Raw genomic sequence first — 23,807 nt, 5'->3', positions numbered from 1 at the left:
ACCCTGGGCTCTCCCATGGGTAGGAAGAGAAGGGCAGCTGATGGAAATGTTTCACTGCACAAGGTGATAAATGAGATAGCCCTGGCTGCTGCTGCCCACAAGAGTGCAGGTTAACAGAAACACCTTTATCTTCCACATTGGGAGAATCTGGTTCTACCCTTTTTCTTCTGTCCTGGGATAGCTTAGGGCCAGAATCAACAAAGAAATAAATGCCTCAGAATGATGCTAAAATTTGATACAGCTGGAGAAGTTAAACACTGAGGCTGTCATCAAGAGAGACTCCATTTGGCTTGCCTGAACCAGCTTCTTTCATGTCAGCTTTTGATCAATAAGCATCAGATTCATTTCTGGATGCTGCCTCTTACTTTTTAAAGACAGAAGTCGTCAGAAGCTTCCATTCAGCTGCCATAATCCCCACTCTATCCCTGAAGTTTTAAAGGAGGGAAAAATTCACCATGGCCTCACACAGAAATGAAAGCAGTAGCCCCTAATGATGATGTAAAGTTGAAGACAGAACAGATGTCTCTAAGTTTGCTAGAAAACTTCTCAGTCAAATGATCACCACAACCCTCACAGAAATTGTAGAGACAGGGAATAATAATTCCTGGTTTGCTGCATCAGATGCCTGTCACTCTGCTCTTTCTCTGCCTGCATGACTCCAGATTTGTTTGTTTCTGTTAATTATTATTATCCTTTGTCAAGCCCAACCTACCTCTGTGATGACACAAAAACTTTTGATCAGTAAGAATGAGCATTTCCTCAGATGCCCAAAAATCAGAGATACTAGTAAAACACAAATTCTTCCCACATAACAATGTGTAAAACAGACTGCCCTCTGCTGAGGGCAGACAGCTCAGTGGCTGAAAATGAAAACATTCTATTTTAGGTACAATAACAGATTCTCCTGAGTCTCCTCAAAAAAAAAAGAAAAAAAAAACCAAAAAAAAAAAACACCCAAAAAAACCCAGCAGCTCACAAGGGCCTGTTTTTGCATTTTACACACTCAGTCTATCAAACCAAATAGAGACCCAAATGTAGAGTTCAGCATTAGACTTGAGCTATATCAAGTATCTGACAAGTTCTTCAGGAAGACCTGAAGGGCAGAAATCAACAAGCTGATTATACTGAGCAGCTTACATATTATTTTGACCTGTGACATACCTTGGGATATCCTCTGAGATGAGATCATTGCCCTAGAAATTAACCCGCATGGCAGGTGAAGGACATTTAACCATTTCAGAAAGCTCATGTGTGGGAATCTGGGATGAGTGGTTTTCACGTGGTGGCAGAGCCTGCAGCACTGCCACTCCTCTCTTCACCAATTTTCCAGAGTCTATTACAAAAGTGCCCTTGTGCCTCCTTTTGTTTCTTCTTTCTTGGTGTGCACAGAGATGTGGAAAACAGTGCAGGTAGTGCACTCCTGGAAAGGAGAAAACATCCCTATAGCTGGCACATGACTGATTTAAGGCTGACACTTCAGCTTTACCTATGCATCTTGCGAGGATTCCAGATATACCTGGCTACAACTGACTGTTCATTCCACTCAGCAGAGACAATCATAGCAGACACAAGGGACTAGGCAGTGACCAAGATCCGGCATTGCTGTGGGTCATAATCTGTCATATCATCACAAACCAAAATTAACTGTGGCTGACATGAATAAAAGTGGCTGAGAACCAAGTACCTGAAGAATGGACAATACCCATTGATGGTGATAACCATCACCAAACAGCTGGTACTTTTTAAAGCATCCACCCATAAAATGCACAAAGTCCTCAGATCTGTCCTCTTTCTGCAACACAAAATTATGCTGCAAGAGCTGACTAAGGGTGCACTGCTAACAGCATGTTAATTCAGCTCAAGAATACATTTTTGAAGTAAATATTTTATGGTTTGGTTCACATCAGGTGCAGCCAGAGTGCATAAATTGAATTTTGACAGGGAAGGTGTGCCACCCACCACTGATAAGCATTCAGTCCATGGGACCAGATTAAAGGCAGTCTGAAGTACTGCCCTTTGTCCCCGAGCTGTGCGCAGTATGGACACTGGGTCCTCAGCACCAATTTTTTTCATTCACAGATCACCTGCTATTGTATCACATGATCCATCAGTGTAGACATAGCATCAGGTGCTCTGATTCCTTCTTTGGTATTTGGATTAACGTAACTGAGGTAAAGCTGCAGCTGAATCCTTAAGTGACTGCCATATCCAAGAGTATCTGGGATAACATACAAAACTGAAAGCTTAAAGGAAGACGGGTCCCTAGAAAAGTCTGACTCAACAGTACTAGGTTTCATGATAATAAACTCCATGAAATCCCTGATTTTATTCTTATGTAATTAAGATGCTTCTGCAGTATTAAACTACTGATACTTTAGCAGAGGTTGTTAGTGATTGTGCACACACATGAAAGAGGTGTTGACACTGTATGCTGTCCCTAAGCAGTGCTCCCCACACTACTGAAAGAGTAACAACAATCACCACCTAATAAGGCATTCTCACAACTTTTGTACATTTCTGTGGGGAAAATGCTTATCAAGCTTCACTAGAGCTACAAACATAGAATATTCCAGAGACAATGGTGACCTTCTAGAACACAGAGCTGTTGAATTTACTTTCTGTACTTGTTCTCTTTCCAAAAGATAGAATCAGGCTCTTGCTTCTTGAACTTTATGTGACATTTCTTATGCATTCTCTTCTTTGTTAATCAGTGATGTTAGAAAGACATTATATGTGCTTTTTATTTATTCCCAGACACTATTATCACTAGGAAACTACCAAAGGAGAGTAAGACCTCATAATGACAGCAGTAAAAACCCACCCAAGGACCTAAACACTCACTGGAACAGCAAACACTTCAGGATGGCAGACTTCAGGTAAATGCTATTTTCAGATGATGGGTCAAGTTCTGCTTTTATGTCTCAAATGCAAATCCAGCAACATTAACAGAGTAGTGCAGGAGACACATAGATGGAGGGATTACTTGTGATGTCTAGTGCTACACAGAGACTCATTTGCAAAGCAAAACATAATTTAAAGAAGAAATTGCTATCTTGTGTTTCATATCAGACAGAAAGGAGAGGAAAACAGAAAGCAGAATAATGTTGGATAGGAGGCAGAGGGAATCCATATTTTTATTTCATTACCTGTCTGTAATGCCAAAGAGCCCCAGCTATGACCACACACACTGCAGGTGCACCAATTATAGCTCATGCACAACTCACTCCTTCAGCAGAAAGTTTTGAGCTCTTTTATGGAAATCCAATCAGTGATCCAAGGATACAACCACCGAGTCTATTAGCTGCTCTGCAAGTCTGCTGTATGCAGCAAGGATACCTGAGCATTTCCTTTTCCCCTCCCCAAGAACATACTTTGCTCTACAATGTTTGTACACTTTTCTGGCAGGAAGGAAGGGAGCAAGGGAGGAGCTTATCAAACACCTGTTGCTCCTTTGCTTCTCCTCCTTCTGTCCTTTTATCCCTTTCAGCACAGGGTAACATCTGGATAAAGGACTTCAGTATTTTTCCAGCAAATAAAATGTATTAACAAAGAATCAAACATCAGGATTTACTGGTCAAGTGATCAGCTCTTCCTCTCAGCCTAATGCTTTACAGTATTTATGAAGCTTGGAGTTTTAAAAGGGCAGGAGTTTTAGAAAGCTTCCCAGAGCTAAAATTGATGTTTATTTCTTCTTGGATAAAAATACTTCTGTGTATCTGAGTTTGTCCAAGACCTTATGTTCATTATTATGTCACTTAGATAAAGAACCCTAGTACAAATACTGAACTCACTTTTTCTTCTTTAATAGTGTGTAGATGCACTGTATATCTGAGACATAGATTCACGTGTGCAAATGCAACATACACAGAAAGAAAAGCATAAGCTAATGAAAGAGAACCTCAGAAAAATACTGAAAAAAAATGAAGCCATTCAGTTTCCATGAGGTGTGACTCCTGATCCTGAAATACAGCGTGTACTGAAATATTAGTACTTAGACTGAGCAGAAATGACAACTCTTCAGCACGATCCTATCAAAGGTGGGTTTCTCCCCACATGCATTATTTTTGCCTAGAAACACCAGCAGCTAAAGGACTCCCCTTAAGCACACTGGAAAAGCTAATTTCCACCTCAGCTTCTAGTAGAGCTCAAGCTATTACAGCTCAAGCTGAACATTTGGCTTCAAGTCAGCTGTGTGTCCTGAAATAGTACACAAACTGAGGATGAACAAAGTCATTGAGACTATTTTGGCATCACTTCCTTGCTCTTGCTGTGACCATATGCAGAACCTCAAGGGCTTTCTTTTATTATTATAATTTTTTAAACAGGTATATTGTTGCCTTCAGAGTAGTGTCTTGACCAATAGACGGCAACTCCTCCACCTAATCTGCCTCGGTACATCCAGTGACTGATTTCTCTTTGCTCTAGATGTCAGATGCCACAATACCTACTAAAGGTTGACTAAACAAATTAAAAGTCTACTACTGTTTGTCTCTACAGCCCCTTTCTATGGCCCACAGAGAGGTCCTGACATAAACACCTGATAATCTGTGCCACAAGACCCCCCAACAATCTCCAGTTGTCCTCACAGCAACTCACAGCAGACTTCACAGATATAGCAGGGGGAAAGAAAGGGAAAGGGAAAAAAAAGGGGAAAAATATATCCTTCGGGTTTTCACTAAGTGACACTCAGAGGTACCAAGCACCGGGAGGTTTGTTCTTCCCGTACACACCATACCCGTCTATTTTTGCCTTGCAACTCGTGGCCTCGCTGGAAAAGGAAGCCAGACAGATCTGCTTCATCAAGGACTCAGCCCTCTCTGTCCTCGGAGGAGGGAAAGATGCCACCACCTCCTGCTCTCTCCCGACCAGGCGGGAGAGCACCTGCGGGCAAACGGGACGCGCGGGGCGCCGCCACCCGCCCACTGCGGACCCGCTGGCGGCCGGCCCTCCCCGGCCCCGCACACCGGCAGCTCGGAGCCCGATCGCGCCCGGGCGACGCGGCACCTACCCGGGAGGGCGGGATGCCCGGCGGCCGGGCTGCGTGCAGCGGGGCTGGCCCCGGCCCCGCAGGGGGTGCCGGCCGCAGCCGCGCCCCCTTCCCGCTGCTCCTCACGGCGGCGGGGCAGCGCCCGGAGCCGGCGCGGCTCGGCAGGGAGGCAGCATCGCCGCCGGCGCTGCTCCGCCCGGCCCCACGGCGGGGTCCCCGCCCGGCCCGGCCCGGCCCGGCACGCCCTGCAGCGCTGCCTCGGGCGGCGGCGGGGCCGGCGGCAGCCGTGACGTGCCAGCCCCGCGGTCTATTTTTAGCGCGGCGATTGGATTTCATTCATGAAACCGCGGCCGCGCGTAAAGGGGCGGAGGATGGAGCCGCCCCCGCATGCCCGCCCGGCGGAGCGACCCACGGCCCGCAGCGGGGATCACGGGGGCGCATCCCGCCCCTACCCCACGGCCCGCAGCGCAGGCTTTCTGCCATGGCATCGCACGGTAAAAGCTCGGACACGAAACAACTTGAAATCAAAGCAACACCCCCCACAGGCAGTCTTTATACGTATACACTGTAAATACTGTTAATACATTCACAGTGCAAAGGTCCTGAAAGCCTTCCTGGATGATGCCCTATGTTGGGTATGTGATTTCTTACTTTAGATGCTGCTGATAGCTTTTGAAATCACTTCTCTCTAGTCTCACTAGTTTTTGAAGCCTTCATGTAAAATACACACATCGCGATTAAACCACAAGCTCCCTTTCTCTTACAGCGACAATCTAGACTTCATGTTTTCAAACCAGTGAAAGCAGCTCCAGGCCCTGTGTGTTACAATCCACACCTGGCTCTCTGCTAAAACAGCAGTCTCTGCTTTTGTGTTTACCACTTGACGTCAACAAAACTGTCACTAACCAGTAAGGGGCATGGGCACAATCACGCAGCTAAGGACAGCTTTTGACATAGCTGTGACTATTCAAAAAGTAGTCACTATTCAAAAAATATTCTCTTGCAGCAACCTGGTCTCACACATTGCACAGTCTCATAGCATTAAGACAGTAATTTGTTGGAAAACATTATAAAGTTGTTTAAAACCCCACTTACAAGAATAGTTATCTGTACCAGTAACAGGTTAACAGTATCCAAATGCATTTGGTTATAGTCAATTACTTACATTTTTCAAATACCCAGAAGCCAAACTTACATTAACCAGGTCAGACTGCAACAATTTTCAGTTGAGTACATCTATGTCAGGACAAATTACAGTTTGCAACTTCATATCAAAGGAGGCTATCAGGGGCAGGAGAACAACGTGAATCATGGCAAATATTAAGTGTTATTTTCCTAGCTTTGCACAGTTTGGATGGACAACTCTCACTCAGACATCTACTTACAAGCAAAGAAATATCAAGTTGATAATGCAGGCAACAAAAAGTAAAAATAAAAATTAACAGATTTAAAATGTGTAGTATAATTACCTTCTGTTTTTTAAGTTTCAAGTTCTATGGGAATTTTTCTTCTCCACAAATTAGAGCTAAATTTTTCATTCCATGCAAGAACAACAACTCCATGTATTCACTTGTCTCTCAGATTCAGAGTTTTTAGGAAAACCAAAAAACCTCAAGTTCATCCCACTCAACTCAGGAGGCTGGGCAAATCATTATTATACAAAAGGTATTCCTTTTACTAAACTGTTTTGGTATGTCAATTCTTAATTCCTTATTTCTACAGTCTAAATTATCATTTTCTGGAGAAAAATCAGAGCTAGAACCCATGTCTCTATTAAAAATACATAGACTATCACTGCTGCAAACAGTGAGTTTTAATGTGAGAACAGGTAAGTTAGCATAGTGTCAGAGAAAACTGATACAAAGCAACCAGACTTGCAATGATACTGACTCAAGAAGTGCTGGACTGCAATTCAAAAAAAATTCCAAACCAAGCCAATAAAAACCCCACAAACCTTTAGATCTGATTCCCAGCTCTTTACAGAGATTTTCTACAGAGAAAAAAGAAAAAAAAAGGAAAAAAAAGAAAAAAGAAAGAAAAAAGAAAGGAAGATGACAGGAAGAAAGTGTTATTTTTAGTGCACAATAGTAAATTTAGCAAAATACAGCAATGACAAAGATTAATCAGGTGGTTAAAATAGAAAAAAGAGAAAGAGGGCATTTCTTTTGATGGAGATAAAGAAAAGGTCTCAAGTTTCTCTCTTTTCTCCTGTTTCAGCAAAGGGTGATAAAAGCTTCTGCTGCTGTGGAAATAGGTACATGCTACTCTATCATTTCCATCTTAATGACCATCTACAGCAATTTTTACCATTCAGTACTTTCCTACCACAAATGTACAACTTCTTACATAATTCAGATTGCAGCTTTTCCAGTATAAGTATAAAATAAAACCCCAGGACAACCAGAAATTCTCTGTTCTCTGACACATAATCCTGTATGGAAGGGTATTTACATATTCCCAAACTTTTAAAACAAACAATTTAGTTTTGACCATAAACTTGAGTGACACATTGAGAAGCGGTTGGAATGCATTCTCTAATAGGGTGTGGAGCAACTGACAGTTTCTAGGCTTTGGTACAAGAAAGCACAGTAATAAACCACAAATATTCCCACTGACTTTGCATAAGCATTAAAAATACATGAATGATAAAGTTTTACTCATTTGGATGTTCAAGTATTCCAGGTAGCCAGCTTGAATTTTTCATTTTCATTTGTTTGTTTTCAGGGAGGAATAACAGCTAGAGGGAAAGGGAGAAGGGAATAAGCTCTGTCTTTGCAAGCAATCCTAAAGGACATGGCATTGGACCATGGTAGCATTTAACTACAGTCTGCTTTTGCCAAGTCAATACAGCTTTCCAAAACATGTTTATGGGCTGCCAAACGAGCTCCGTCACTGCAGCTCAGTTATGTGCTTTAAACACTATCTCACAACTGAGAGAACAACTGGATAAAAAAAGACTAAAATAATAATTTAAAAATGCATTCACTCCCATGGAGAATTCTACTTAGAATTATCTTAGTTTTGCTAAATTATAAAATGCATTTGAAAGCACAAATGTAAATCCACAACCCCATATGCTTGAATGTATTATTTTTTACTCTGGGGCTAAACTAACCTTTTGGTTTTGAGACTATATTTCTCAGATATTTAAAAAACCTCAGTAGAGAGTATCAGTTGTGCACAGACTGTAACTGAGTTTACAAATAACCTTTCTACTCCTGGATCTTGAGAGTCAGTTTAATTCCAGGGGCTGCTCCAACTTGCAGTGTTACCAGAACTCCTTAAGGAACTTTCTACCAGCTCAGAAACGCTGAAGCTCAGTGCCCTCAGGCCCTTCCATCCGCTGCACTTCTGAGACACCAGAGAAAGGCTCAGGAGGAGACAGGCTGAAAAAATACCAGTCAAGGATAACAGGAAGTGCAGGAAGAAGGGACTACAAGCACTTGGTTTAGATTCTTTGACAAACTCTTCTGGAAGGGGAGCCTGTGCTTCTCACCATCCCATCATAATCAAAGTCTGCTGCATCTGCAGAGGGTTGATAGTCTAAGCATGGCAACTCTGGGGTTTAGATTTTACATTTCTGTTTATTAGCATTCTGAGAAAGTCTACATCCCCCATCCAAGGAAGCAAGATGTGCAAGCAAGAGGCTCTTCCCTGTATTAGATGTCTAGGTACAGTCTGATTAAAAAAAAAAAATTAAAATGTGGTGATGTGGCTCTTTGCTCCCTATGAGGACCCACTCAATCTTTTTATTCAAGACAACTGAGATTATTTTCCTTCTGCTTTAGGTGGCAACACCCAAGCACAAATGCAGTTTCCTATGACAAGCTACAACAACAACACTCAGCAGGGACAGTTACAGAACTGAGCTCCTTCACTGAAAGAAGGCAGGTCTGAAATTGCAGAGACTGCCTGTCCAAACCCAAAACCAAATAGTATACGACATCCTAGAGTTTCTCTCTCTCACCTGCCCTTGAATGCAGGGGCCTTTCATATTAGAAGACTTTAGAAGCATGTTTTAAAAAAAATTAAAAGGATTTAAAAAATGTTAGTAGAAATAATTTAAATGCACAAGGAATTTAGTAAAATAAAGTAATTTTAAGTGTCCTGTATGGGTTCCACATAGCATATGGCAATCCCACAGGGACAGAAGGTGTTCTCTTCAGTCCATGAAATTTGCTTTCAACGATACAAAGAGAACATGAGTGAATGTTGTACAACCAAAATAAGGAAATATGGTGCTTCAGTTATGGACTTCACCATCCACCCATTGCATGTGGTATATGTAGTGTCAGCCAACTGGCAGCATGTGAATTAAAACATCAGAATTACTCAGCTCCTGTCATTGTAGTCTACTTTTCCCCCACAATTAGGCTTAGAGACTTCAATGACGTGGGTAGATCAAAATAATTTCTAACTACTTTTGTAATGGTTTAGAATATATTTCATTAGATTTTATCTATAAAAAGTTCATAAAGAGAACAAATGCCTTGAATAAAAACCATGTAAGAATATACTCTGTAAACATTGAAATAAAATTCAACTCATTCCTTGTCAATGCAATTTTTGTATTAAAAGATTTGCATTCAGGGCTGCAATGTACCCTTGCCAAATGCTCATGCATTCCTAATTAGCTTTCTTTTCAAAACTATTGCACGTTGTACCCAGTCCGTTCTTCTCTTTGCTTAGCATTTGACGTAAGGTGTCTCTATTTAGTGACATCAACATCTGCTCTCAGCCAGCTATGCAAATTGATTAGGCCAGTTGCATCCCGTTTTCTACAATCCCACATTTGTCTTAATTCTCAGAGATGGAGACATATAACACACACAATGATATCTTCACTGTTTTCATTAGACACCAACATAGAGCACTATACATTTATTTGTTAGGGGTTTTTTTCAGTTCTTCATTGAATGCTAAATATAGTGCAAGACCATCGTTGCTTAAGAAGCCCGCAGTGCACCAGATTTTGTTAGATCATTCTGTGAATGATATATAGCACCAGTGGTTTGCCTTATGAATTATATTTCCCCATTCTTTTTCACTAGAAAAGGGATATAGAAGGCTTAATATCGGCATGTATTTTGAACAGCCAAGTAAACAGGAAAGAAACCATCTACAGAAGGAAAATGCTAATACTTATAATTTGGAATAAAAATTAAACATCTACATTTTTTTCAGAGAGTTATATTTCAACAATGCTTTAGTTTTCAATCTAATTATGTGTAGGATATTGGCTTTTGCATTTCCCTGCTTCCATATATAATCTTGTAAATTACAAGATCCTAATTTTCTCCACCTCACTCCAAAACAGAATATTAATTTAGGTAAGAAGAGTCCTCCAGAGGTCATCTAGTCCAAACTCTTCCACAATGCACAGGTAACTTCAAAGCTTGATCTGGTTGAGGACAATCAGTCCACAATCTCCAATCCACGTGTTCCACTGCTTAGCCACTCACTATGCAAATGGCTTTTTTTACAACAGTGAGAAAATTTTTTCTTTACACCCTCCTTGCTGCTACTTGTGACTGCTGCCTTTTGTCCATTTGTTGCACAGAGAAGATTTGGTTTCCCCATAACCCGTTGTGACTACCTGAGGTAGTAATTAGATGCCCTCTTAACCTTCTTTTCTCCAGGCTAGATAAGCAGCTCGCCCAGTGTGTCTGTGTATATCTCATGTTTCAGTTTCCCCACAGTATCAGCAGCCCTTGGTTGCACTGTCTTCAGTTGGTCAATCCCTCTTTGGAATGATGAAGCCCAAAACTGAGCAGAGTTTCTCAGCAGCCACCTCACAAGTGCAGAGCAGAGGGGACTAAGTCCTGCCCTCGCCCCCCTCGCTGCTCTCAGGCTCAGGCAGTCCCAGATGTGGCTGTCCCTGCTGCTGGAAGGGCTCTCAGCCGAGCCAGGTATGTCCCAGCCTGTTCACTTGCACTGTCACAGTCTCTCTAAAGGCCCCTTAAACTCTGATAAACTGCCTTTGCTGCCACCCTTCTCTTTCTACGGACTGCGGGGTATGGTCTTAAAAGGGAGTGGATCCACTTGAACAGCTCCAATCTGCAGAGTTAGGTGTATCAGGATACAATTAAGCAAAACAAAATTTTGGCTTAATAAGAAGAACAGCAAGAGAAACAGCTGAGCAGTTATATAAGAGTCTCCCAAGGGAAGAAGTGGAAGAGTTATGGCTCACTGCATTCCCAACCCAGAGAGGATGAGGCTGTTTTAAGAATTGGTTCTATGGCAGAGTTTTGTATCACATGTGTAATCTCTTCTAATGGGAGCAATTTTGCAACAGCTTGTATTTGCTATATTGAATACTTCTCGCTCCTCAGGACTACAACATGGATACAAAAGATTTTAAACTTATAAAACACATCCAGAAAAAAAAACCCCAAAAACACCTAAATAGAAAAAACTGACTAGTAGGAGGATTTCTTCTTGACTTGTCATTTTGCTGTTTGGCATGGGAATGAATCTGGAAGTAATAGTGCTGGCATCTGCATAACTGTTCAGAGCTTCTTAAAATGTTTCTGCCATCTAATCAGATGTTAATGGAATGGAAAGAACTCCTTTGTGGAATGAAATAAGAGTCATAGCAAACAGTCAGCTGGGGAAGATTTTCTGTCTGTCTGTCTGACCTTGTGGCTAGCTGTCATTCTCTATCTCTCCTCTATGTAGATTAGTCAAAATTCACTTGTCTCTGAGAACTGAGTTTCCAAGAGACTTGAAACGTCTTTATACTACAACTACAGAAGGTTTTCAATGACATACACAATCTTTGCTTCTCACTCTTGATCTAAGCCATTGAGCTTTAAAAACCGTACATAAATGGATCAGCCCTTTTTATTCCAAGCATTATAAATGCTCTCTTTGCCTTCTGAGGACTGCATAAATCACCTACTAAAAGCCAAGTAGATTTATACACCAGAGGATACAAAATGCAGACCTAAAATATTGGTCAAAGATTTCAGAAATTCGACAGGAGCAATACACAAACAGAGATCTCTGCAACAATGTTCCACCCCTGCCTGGAATTCCTTCTGTTGGTGGTATAAAGAGATGATGAGGACAAGTCTTGAACACAGATCTCTAGTTACAGGAACTGGAAAACATGGGGTAGGGTGAGGGGAAGAGAAACAAAGTGGATTTTGTCACCTTTTTCACAATTGCCAAAGCCTAGTGTTACTGGTCTCTGAATCACTGCTTATACACAAGAACAGCAGCCACCAGCCATACTCTGATCTTTATAGGCTGTCAAACCAACAGAGCAGGATTAAGTAGAAGAATCAAAGGCAGCTTAATCTCATCATTACTGATCTTAGAGAAACAGCCTTGTTAGCTACAACTTACTCCTCTGTACCTCTGTCCCATAGTGAGCTAGATATGAAAGTAAGACCCAGTTATGGTTTTAAGAGCCTGATAGAAATCCTCCTGAAAGAGTTGAGGAAAAACTTCCAGGGACTCCTCTGGGCTTCAATTCGGAGAGTAATTCAAGAAGAAAAAGTTCACAGAATTAGTTGCTACATGCCTGTCTTAGAAAGATGATAACTTAAAGCAACTGAAACAAAACAGAAATGAATGATGCACCTGTAACTTCACTATTTTTTCACTAGGTTGTTCAAAGAGTGTGCTTATTTGGATTACAATCCCCCCCGCCAAGATTACAGTACAATTCTTCATTTATTTTGAACACTGTGATTCTGCACAATAGCAACACTGTGGGATTTTATGAATTCAAGATGAAAACTCAAACTTTGTTACATTCTCTGTATTTTATACCCTGGAACCACTCATTTTTTGAAAGAGGAAGCTTTGCCAGGAAGGTAAGACCTTGTGCCTCTAACCACCACCTTACACCAGTTTACTGACATGATTTAGTCACACTAGCAAAGACTGCCTTGCAAAGCCTGCATTTTTGCAACACAACAAATTCAGTGGGTGAGACTGGATTATATCAACACAAGGTTTCTACTTTCCAAATGCCACTCATGTATTGTAGTGGTTTACTTCAATATGTATAAACAAATTTAGTTCCCTTTTTTTTTTTTTGTTTCCCCAATGAGTTAAGGCCATAAACCATATGCAAAAAGAATATTACCAAGGTTGGTTCTGATGGATATCTTGCACTCCCTGAAACACTTCCTATAAATTCTAGCAAAACAGTGTAGCTGAAGGATAATGGTAATTGCAGAAATTGCAGAAGAATGCACACAAGTGATCCATACAAGAAAACACATACAAGTGATTCCAAGTCTAAGCAGCAGGCAATAAAGACAGTTTGCATGTTTCACCACAGGCTGCTTGATGAGATTTCCCTAATTATGTTTATTAGGAATAGTTTCCAAGAAGGATTTTGTTCTTTTAAATGCTACCATTCAAAGGCTATCAACCATGAAATCACATACTTCTTGCATATATTTGCAGTTTTCACAGAGAGTGTAGGACTACTTCCAGGATCTGCCTGAAAAGTATCACAAGTCTGAACTACAGATTAGGCACAAATCAGAGAACTTAAAGGAGTCTGTGTATACTGTGTAATTTGCAAAGTGCTTAGTAAAAGACATCACCTTCCAATTACACTTATAACTGCAGCATTTAAATACGTCAGGAACAGAATATACCGTTGTAAAATTAAAGACAAACTAGAACGAGCAATAGCAGTGGTTTTGAAGCTAATCAGGCATTCAGGGAGCTTTAACAAAATAAAAAATATTCCAGTGCCTTCAAATTTCTCATCCACTCATTGCCTGAAAGTCATATTGCCAAAGCATCACAAATTCTACTAGAAAGGTTTTTTTCTCTTTCAACAAAGTAGCAAGATGTGTAGCATTCTCTTTTAAAACTTTTTTAAAGTCTTTTCTGACTCAGGCAAGAGTTCTTTTCCTAGGTAATGGTAGAAGAGAAGAACTATAAAGGTATTAATCTTATTTACTCCCATACATACATCCATCTCAAGTGTAAACTGTACCTGTTGCTCAGGACAGTTACTGGGACACCTGCCCATGATGAGCACATCTAGGAGCCCATGCAGAAGCAAATTCTACCACTGAGAAAGCAGCTGAAAACAAAAAGCAGCTAAAGCTCAGGTACTGTTACCATACTATATTTTTGTTACTGCAAATCCTCATTTTGAGGGTGCTAGGCCCTTGCTTCCAGAGGTGTGAGAGACACGTAATTCCAGCTGGCAAGAGAATATTCTGATTTAACAGCACTGATTTTATATCCCAGCTTTGATTTCTTATGTTGGGTACCTTGATGCTTAAGCTCCCTGAATTAATGGACATTTCAGAACTGCATCGTTTCTTTCTTCCTTTCCCACCTAACTGTAAAAAATTGTTCCTGATTCTGCATAGTTGTTGTGAAAAACATTTCCCTCTATGCAAAGCACAGCAAATCCCATGATAAAGTTAGGAACATGGATTTCAACAGTATGATAAACAGTACTAGAGAACATAAATTTAATTACAAAGATCAAAAGCAACAAAGAGCAACACTTTCCTTCCTCTCACACCTGAACCACCCACACAAGGCAGTCGTTGTTTCTAATCTCTAGTCATAAGCAGTCATAAGTCTGTGAAGAACTAGTTCAAGCAGTTTTAAAATTTAAAATTTCCTCTGATAAATTTAATTCTGCAGAAGGTTACTGTTGCACACACACCCCTCAGCTGGCTTTGCACAGTCCAGAACTTTCTATTTACCATTCTGAATTGTCAGATACATTCAAGTGCCAGATTGCACTGTAGAGGCAGGAGCTATTTTATTCCACTGACTGTGAAGACACTAATCTCTGAGAGAGCAGTAGCTTCTTTACCCAGACATCTAAATTTACTACTACTTGTCTCATAATACCTCAAGTGACACAGAAGCCCAAAAGCAAATAAGCTTTGACTGGGATATTAAGGAGTAAATAATACCTCTACAAAGGCACACCTTCCAGAGAGGCAGCATTTCCTGATTCAAGCACACACCCATCCACAAGTTAACTTTTTTTCAAACCTGAAGATATATTCACTTTGAGAAGTGAGACCAAATCAGAGAACAACAGGAACTGGTATGGAAACAGCAAGTTTTTGAAAATTGTTCTGTAATTTACCTACATGAGCTATACATGTTACAGAAATTAATTTTAAAACATTCTGGGAAGCAAGGCTTTACTCTGGGAGCAGAGGTAAAAAGAGATATTTGGATTCTTGGGCGTGCCATTTCCCTCAATAGGTACTTTTTGATGGTGAGATCAGTCAATGCATATTAAATAATTCATAGCATCACTGTCCTGGTTTCAGCTGGACTAGAGTTAATTTTCCTCCTGGTTGCTGGTACAGAGCTGTGTTTTGGACTCACTATGAGAACACTGATGACGCACGGGTGTTGTAGGTGTTGCTTGGTAGTGTTCACTCCAAACTGAGACATTTCAGTGCTCTGCCAGTGAGCAGATACACCAGAAGCTGAGGGGGAGCAGGGCAGGACAGGAGATCCAAACTGCCCAAAGGGATATTCCATACCCTAAAAAGTCATGCCTAGTATATAAATTGGGGGAGTCAACTGAGAGCTGCCAATTGCTGCTTAGGGCTGGGCTGGGCCTCAGCCAGCACATGTGCACCACTTGTTTTTCTGGGGTTTTATTTCTCTCCCTTTCTTTTCTCTCCCTTTTAATTCCAATGACTATTATATTTTATTTCCATTATTAAACAGTCCTTAGCCCACGTGTTTTACCTTTTTGTACATAAGCAAGCAACTACATGGTACTTAGCTTCTGGGTGGGGTTAAACCATGACAATCACAACTTGCATATGTGTAATATTGTATACTGGCTTTCAGGAACTGCATTGCCTATAAAATTACTTCTATTTTTATTCACAAAGTATATGTTTGTCTTTGATGATGTCCTGAAAGGGGCTCATTAAATTACTAATGTAACTATTAAAGCTATTAAATTACCAATTTTGAGGGATCAATTCAAAGTACATTGAGATAAGCATAAATCCAAAGTAAACCAAGTGTCTCTTCACTTCATTGACCCTCCTATGAGGCTCTGAATGCTAAAATGTCTTTCTCCTGACAAGATTAACCCCTTCATTGTATAATCCTCCCTGGCCAAAACAGTGGAAGTAGCTACTCCTAGGGCTCACAGAATGTTCTGCTTGGTAGTACACAATGATGGGGGGAGGAGGGATGCTTGGTTTGTGTTTACTTTTAGAGCCCAGGGGGGAGATTGCTCCCTAAGCTTCCTGACAAGATGTTTATTTTTATTCACATTGTCACTATGTTTTCCCATGAACAAATATTTATCCTTCAGAGGAAATGCTTCAGTAACATGTTTCAGACAGGATAAGCAATGTTCAATTCCCTTCCTCTTATTAGGAGAAAGAAATTTTGCTTACAGGAGGAAGTAAATAAATAAATTCCCCAGAGATGCCTGGGAAGGGGTAATTCTCGCAGGGAACCCGTCTTGAAAATACTGTCATTATGACATTAGGTCAGTGTTAGCTGACCTGTGGAAGTTTCACTTGCAATTGCAAGAAATGAACACATCAGAGATTTATTGTTTCCTTTGTTCAGAGAAACAGACCATTCCTGTCTTAATTAAAAAACATTCTCCCTTCTGACAAATTTTAGTAGCATCTTATGTCCCTATCTGCACTATTATAATGTACATTTCATACATATGGAAAGCTATAAATCCATCTTTTGTTAATACTTCTGAACATATAACAGACTGAGAAGGCCAGTGGATAATAATGACCTAATTTCATTGACTACTCCAAATTGTGAGCAGAGGGTTTGATTCTATGATCTCCAGAGGTTCCTTACAACCTGAATTTTCCCACGATCCTAAATTAAGGACATGTATTTGGTTTAACTAACTTACATACTTACTGCAGGAACTGTGAAGATCTGGCTGTGATGCTTGACAAAAGCAATATAAATATACACCTGTAACTCAGGCTGGCAAAAGCCTCACTTTTCCCTAGGCTGCCTAGAGCAGGAACTGAGAAAGCTGCCTGGATGCATGGAAAAGTACCTACATGTTTGTGGTGCAAACTCTTCCTTCATCCCAGGATCTAGCTCATTTCCTGCACCTGAAGTTAGTCTGTGTGAGTATTCACTCTTGAAAATCAGACTTTGCAGCTTCCGTTTCTTTGATGCTTGGAAAAGAGCTTGACATTGGGTCAAAAGCTACTCTGTGCAGAAGCTGCTCATTACCAACCCTGGAACACCAACATTTGTTTTTATCTGCAGGAATATCAGAACAAAGCTGACTAATCCTGTGAATGAAACTATTATTTTTAGGACTTTTCAGTTAAGACTTTTGGTACAAAAAGACACAGATGTTATAGCTCTAAAATTCTTGACCAAAAGCTGCTGGTCAGAAGAACAGTGGTGACAGGCAACACTAAGTGAAACAAGTCAAAGTTGTTTTTTATTTCACCCTGTCAGTACTTACCTCACAGGAGAAAATGTTCACATCCATTTTTAGCAGCTTGATCAAAAGCAGAATTTCATTAAAAATACTTCATGTCTTTCTCTTAACGTGGCACTCCTAAGGAGGAAAGAAGGAAAAAAAAATAATAAACTTTACTATTTTAAACCTAAAATTACAACACATACAACAGCAACATCTTTTATGATGCATTTTATACTGTAAAACAGGCCTGCTTGGTCAACAAAACAGTCTTTTGAAGTTTCAAACAGGTAAACTGTGGATCTTTACTAAAACACTCTTTGCTCCAATGCAGTAAAGAAATCATGGCTAGCTTGATGAGCTTTTGGGCATAACTGGAGATTGACACAACTCTGTCAAATGAAGCTTTTTAATGAATAATTTTCTTATGGATTTAGATTTAAAAAAACCCAAACCACCTTAGGTGTCAGAAGCTAACAGTGCTGTATCCCAGTTAACCAGCTCGTCTCTCTCAGGCAACAGACTCTGAGGAGGGATTTTTTTGGCTACCTTCAAGGTGACAAGACTCTAAAATATGAGCTGACAGCCTGATGACACATGAACGGGGAATGCTGTGCTACTTCCCCCCTTTGGTAACAAATGAAATTAACTATAAATGTCCTTCATTGGGTTTGGTAAATGCCTACTTTATTGTGGCTTGGTTCCCATCCAGGAGCAAGGTGGAGGTTTTCCAAGAACCAAAGGTGGGAACAACATTGATTTCACCTCAGATGCTGCCCTAAAAGCAAAGCTCAGGGGCACAAGTAGGTTTCAGAGGTTCAGGCTAGCTTGAATAGCAGCAGTGAAATGCAGTCTTCAAATGAACAGAGTAGTGGCCCACTGGGCACTTCTCCCTTCTTATCAGGATCATTTCAGAACTGAATTCAGGACTGAAGTTAATTTCTCACAGAAATGACAACCTTCTGTAGATACCCAGCACAACACAAGAGAGAGAGCAAACAGAAAATGAAGTAACACTTTATTCCACCTTTGTGGAAGAGACAAACCACAAGAATTGACATAAGAGCTAAAGGCATGATGTTTATGTCCTCTAGGAGTCCTGCCCTTCCCTTTGCTACTTATCAATAAGCATTTTAGTGGCAAAGACATAGCAGTCTTCCTGAACTGCCATGTTTCATGCAGCTACTACTGTGGAGAATCTTCTCACCATCTTTTCTACTGTGCTCACCCTTACTTCCTCCAAGGCAGGCCCACACAGCTCCCTTCGTAAGCCCTACAAAAACAGCCCACAATTAAACAGCTCCCCAAATTACTAATTAGTGACATTAGCATACTCAGGGCTCTAAAACTGTTTAAATAGATACCTCATCTGATACTGTACCATTCATAGCTGTTTACTTGTTTCTTGAGCATTGATGGCAGATTAGAAGTAACTTGCAGCTTCTTTCAGAACATTTCTTTTCAAAAAAACAAATTAAAAAAAGGGCATCTGGTTTATCTGATCATAAACTCAGAGCTTTCTATGTTTTTACTTTACTGAGATCTCATTTGCTTCTAAGAGCCTTTCTCTGCTTCACCCTCATTAAAATCTACAGACATGACCTCCAAGGATGTATCAAGATCCTTCTTACTCTCAGACATGTAAAGCCCTTCCACAAGCTCATTCACAATTCTTTTTCATCAATTATTAATCATTTACATTATTGTCCAATTAAAGGCTACATTAAAACTCTCCTGGTTGCTGAGATATTTTTAAAATTGTTATGCTGTAAAGTGAGACCAGTTGTTTGAAGAATGTAAGCAGATAGAAATGTAGCTGAACCTGATTTTCATCATTACTAAGGCATAAGCCTAAAAGTTCCACTTCACAGATAAAAGTTTATGGCCTTCATCCCCCTGCCCCTCAGTTTTCCACCTCCTGGTTTTGAAGATAGCTGAGTTTTTAATTAGCATTGTTCTACTCTATTACAACTCCAATATACAAACATCTCTCATACCATGGTAGTGGAGGCAGATCTCTGCAATGATGATCTGCACTCAGAGGAACAGAGCAGCTAAACCTTACATGCACCTTCCTTCCCAGAGTCTGGAGGAGCTCACAGCTCAGAAGAGAGCTGTCTTGCTGTGACCCTCACCCTGTGTGCCTGCAGAGAAAGCATCAGTTCTGGTCGTGGCAGTGCACTTCCTTCTCTCTCCCATCTGCTCTGCACCCAGGCAGGCAGTACCCAAGCTAATGCTCACCCACAGCAACAAGCACACTGTGAGACCGTGTGCAGGACATGCAGCAAGGTCACTGTGGGCTGAGGGAAACTAAAACCTGCTGGAACACACAGTAATTCACTGAGGGATGTATTTGCATGGTGGAATTCTCCAAAGTGGGGGATTTCTTTTAAACAGGCAGGCAGGTGAGAAACAGGAACACCTGCTGCAGGTTGGCAAGTAAAACATTTGCAGTGCAAACCAGACCTAGAAGGATCATAAGGGAGGCCAGGTAGAACACTGGGCTCCCTGGATGACTCCTTGTGGCCAACGGTCATGTCTAATCTGGTTTAGAAGCCTCTTCTGTGATGGACAAGACACTCCTCATACACACTGACACTACAGAAAACTCAAGAAATCTCAACCCAGTTTTTCCCTAAAATCCACCTCAGCTTCACCTTTGTGTTGTTCAGAAGCCTTAGCTGATCCAGTGTTTGCCCCACTCCTGTTTTGTTTGGTTTGTTGGGGATTTCTATTATTATTATTACCAAACTAATGATACTGCAGAATTTTATCCTCTCAAGTTTTTTTATGACCTTCCTTTAACTAGCCCATCACCTCTGTGCATTGGTTTCAGTTTCTGTAACACCACAAATTCACAGTACATCTGCCCCAAGTCTCTTCAACAAACTGTGAGGGACTACATGGAAGAAAAGTGCTTTTAAGCCTTATGTTTCTGACTTACTTAATATGGTCTCACTTCAATCTTTTGCCTTTAAAAGTTCAAATACTGTGAGAAATTTAAGTAGAAGAAAGAGCAGAACCTTAGTTCACTGTTGTAATCTTTACTATGACACACCTCACTTGCTCTACATTACATGGTTGAACAGACAGTAGAAATGTTACTTCATATTGATAATTAAAACCAACATTTCCTCTCAATGTACATTCAAACCCTAAATGTTGTTGGATACATAGCAAATCCAAGTGTTTTACCCTTTCTATTTCAGTTTTGGTAAGTATGTTTTTTTTCTGGGATCTCTAAGAGAAACAGGAACTTTTTCCTGTACTGATTACACAGACAACAACATGATGAAGTGTGATACAAATGTTTCCATTTAACTAAGTACAAATGACAACATTTGGCATGAAGTTGACAATAGGTTCTAAAAGAAGATGGGATATTATGATTGCCACTATCTTAAGAGCACCCCCAACAACTCAGTTAAACAACTGCTAAACAAAAGGGCAAGTAACTCTAAAGCTCTTCTTTCCTATGCTCCCCAAGTAGCGTGAAGGTTTTCCCTTTTGTCATTCTTTATTTCCAAGAGCTGCAGAAGAGCTGGGCTAGGTATGGCCTTCTGCTTCTCTCCAGAGGTTCTCAACAACTGTAAGGAAGAGAAAGTGCTCTTGAAAGTCATTCTCCTGCTAGGTTTTAGGGAGGCATGTCCTTCTGTATAACCAGCTCCTCTTGTATCCAGTTCTCTACATGCATTTGCACTCTGTACCAATTACAAATTTCATTCTTGTTATGCAGAGGACCATTAATAATTTAAGATTAAAAAGGAACCTAAGGGCAGGAATATTCCATTTTTGCTCACGAGATAGATGGTACGCTGCTAGTATGTCAACTCAAGTTATCTTTGTGCATGCTACGTTAATTCAGCAAATTGCTGTTCAAACAAAGTGCCTGCAGAAAGTGTCTGGAGATTCTACATGAGAAGAAAGTTTCATTTCTATGGCAAATGTGCCAAATCCATACCCAGAAAGTGAAATACAAACAGAATTTAGTTTTGCCCATTTAGTTTTCATAAACAGGAGTTAGCCAAAATGAATTTTGTAAAGAAGCCCTCTGCAAGAGCACGTAAAAGTCATGCCAGGTGTAGTGATAAACACCCCAGCGCCTGCCAGCACCGTGAGAAACCAGAGAATCAGCGAACACGTCTAACGGTATGGAACGGCTCAGGAGCGATGCAGCAGGACCGCCTGACACCCGAGCGAGCTGTCAGCATTTCTGACCTTACCGCGCAAGGGAACGGGACATCAGGACGAGGCGGGCAGGTGCGGAGTCCGTCCTGGAGCAGGAGGTGGGGGCTCTTGCCAGGAGCCGGCCCGGAACGGGGAGCGACCCTGGCCCGCCGGTCCCAGCCCCGCGGTGCCCCGGCCGCCCGCCGCTCCTTCCTCCGCCGCAGCTCCCACGGCGTCCGGCCCCGCTGGGTCACCCACAGCGACCGGCGGCGGCGTTTGCCCGTCCCGTGCCCGCCCCGGGGCCGCAGCGTCTCACCTGAGGGCGGAGCGGGACCGGCTGGGGACAGGACAGAAGTGACGCTCAGCGGGGTGCGGAGGGCGGTGCGGTGTCTCGGGTGCGGTGCCGTCCCGCCCTGCTGTGCCGTTCTGTTCTCCGCCGTGCCGTTCTGTGCCGTGCCGTGCTGTTCTGTGCCGTGCCGTGCCGTTCTGTTCTCTGCCGTGCCGTTCTGTGCCGTGCCGTGCCCAGGGCGGAGCGGGCGCGCGCGTCCCAGCCAACCAGGGCCGTCACGTGAGCGCGCCCCGGCACGCGGCGCTGCTGCCGCGGCCGTTACAGCAGCGCGCGCACGGTGGCGGCGGCAAACGCGCACGCCGCTCTGCTCTGCTCTGCTCTGCTCTGAGGGGCCGGGGATCGCCGCGCCCCTCATGGGGCTCTGGGGCTGCCGGCGGTGGCGGCGCGCTCGCCCTTCCTGCCCTCGGGAGAGAGCGTTTCCAGGAATTGAGGGGCTGCGGAGGCAGGAAATCCTGCGGGGCCCCATGCGGGGAGCGGCCGCAATGGCATCGTCTCCGTGCGCGGCAGGGTCCCCAGCCGCCTCCTCCCTGCTCCGTGTGAGCATCCGCACGATGAAACGTGGATCAAGGTGTGTGCGCGCCTCCCTGAAATGTGAATGCTCCTGTGTTTAACATTGCTGATAAGTAAATCCCACCGCACTGCTCGCCTCAGTTTCCCCACACAGAACTTTCATGCTGAATCGTAGCTAAAAACAAACGTTCAGCCTGTTTTCCGCTCAGGATGCTTTCCCTTACGCTGCCTTCAGGGTGCCTGATCTCTCTATCAATATTACGCTAAGAGAAGTCTTTAAAGAGAACAATAGCGGGACGCAGTAAGTAATCCAGCTCCATCAGGCATTTAAAACGGTTGTAGAACGTATTGCTGAAATGCTTAGGTAAATTTGACGAACGGCCTAGTAGTCTGATGTTAAAGGAATTTTATGCTTACTCAGGGTCTTGGGCTCAATTTTCCACCCTGGGTCATCCTGCGCTGTTGAGGAGGATTTGGGAGGGCTGTGGGGGCCAGGAACTCGGCCCTTCTGCCAGTGCTTCACGTCGGTGGTGTTTAATGGTGGTCACGGGGAGTTTCTGCCAGCACAGCCCTTCTGAAAGGGGAAGGGCTAAGACACAGGGCCTAAGGACAGCAGGAGCCGGCAGTAATGCAGGTAGAGAGGCAGGCTGGGCTTGCAGCCAAACTGCTCTCCTGTCTCAATGGCAGAGATCAGGCACTCTGTGCAGAACTAATGAACCTAGCCCCCATATCACGAAAACCATAAAAGAAGCAGGGTTCGTTGAATCTTCTTTCTTCTTTTGATGATTTTCATTTCATGTGCTTCCCTGTGGAGTCATGAAGGCTTAAAATGTACCTGCTGTATACTGTATGAACAGTGCACTATACATGCATGCTGTATTGGGATGCTGAACTGTGCAGCAGGGGGAATTAGCCTGTGTAAAGCTCTGTGATGCCATGGACAGACTGCCTTCAGCACATAAATCAGCTTTAGTCTACTATCAAACACTAGCATACCCTGTGTTTTACATTTGTAAAAGAAATGTGGGAGAATGATCATAGGATTTCAGGAGCTGAGCCTTTAAAATAAATGGCGTTGGAATTCTGAAGCCCTCATTAAGTGGAGAGAAACTGTTAGCAACTTGCCTAAATGTAAAGTTTAGAATAAATGACTGAAAGATATGTTGCATATGTTGTACCAAGGACAAAGAAAGATTGCTAGGCCATAGTTACTCCCCAGAATTGGAAGGATTATTTTATTTAGGAAGAATTTATACAGAGTCCTGGTAACTCATATTTAGAGCCCCAACAAGGAAGTCTCCGCCATGCTTCCACAGTATTTGCGTGCAGAACTGTATAGTTGTGCAATTTCACTCTGTACAAACAAACTGTCTAAATTCCTGTAATTTGTG

The 23,807-nt window shown here is 42.2% G+C and overlaps 1 protein-coding gene and 1 long non-coding RNA gene across 5 annotated transcripts in view; one reads left to right on the top strand and one right to left on the bottom strand.

The window, feature by feature from the left end:
* The window catches only part of RHOBTB1 (Rho related BTB domain containing 1), a 47,983-nt gene extending 25,934 nt beyond the window's left edge, over positions 1–22,049 (bottom strand). Inside the window, exons 1-2 of one of the 4 annotated variants that reach the window (XM_084210497.1) lie at positions 21,874–22,049; positions 17,433–17,528 (exon numbers count right to left, since the gene is read on the bottom strand). The gene's annotated coding sequence lies outside the window, so the exon portion shown is untranslated. Of the gene's footprint in view, positions 1–5,008; positions 5,192–17,432; positions 17,529–21,613; positions 21,845–21,873 lie in introns of those variants that run through there. The other 3 variants (XM_084210495.1, XM_084210496.1, XM_084210498.1) reach the window with 3 other exon arrangements.
* A 177-nt stretch (positions 22,050–22,226) lies between these two features.
* Positions 22,227–23,807, top strand: part of LOC311156506 — a 42,065-nt gene continuing 40,484 nt past the window's right edge. Inside the window, exon 1 of the long non-coding RNA XR_014616354.1 lies at positions 22,227–22,474. This is a non-coding gene — a long non-coding RNA (uncharacterized lncRNA). The remainder of the gene's footprint in view (positions 22,475–23,807) is intronic.

The sequence above is a fragment of the Fringilla coelebs genome (assembly GCF_963513975.1).
Source record: "Fringilla coelebs genome assembly, chromosome: 8".
Taxonomy (NCBI): Eukaryota; Metazoa; Chordata; class Aves; order Passeriformes; family Fringillidae; genus Fringilla; species Fringilla coelebs.
Note: the sequence above shows the minus strand (reverse complement) of the source record. Positions and strands in the feature narration are given on the sequence as shown.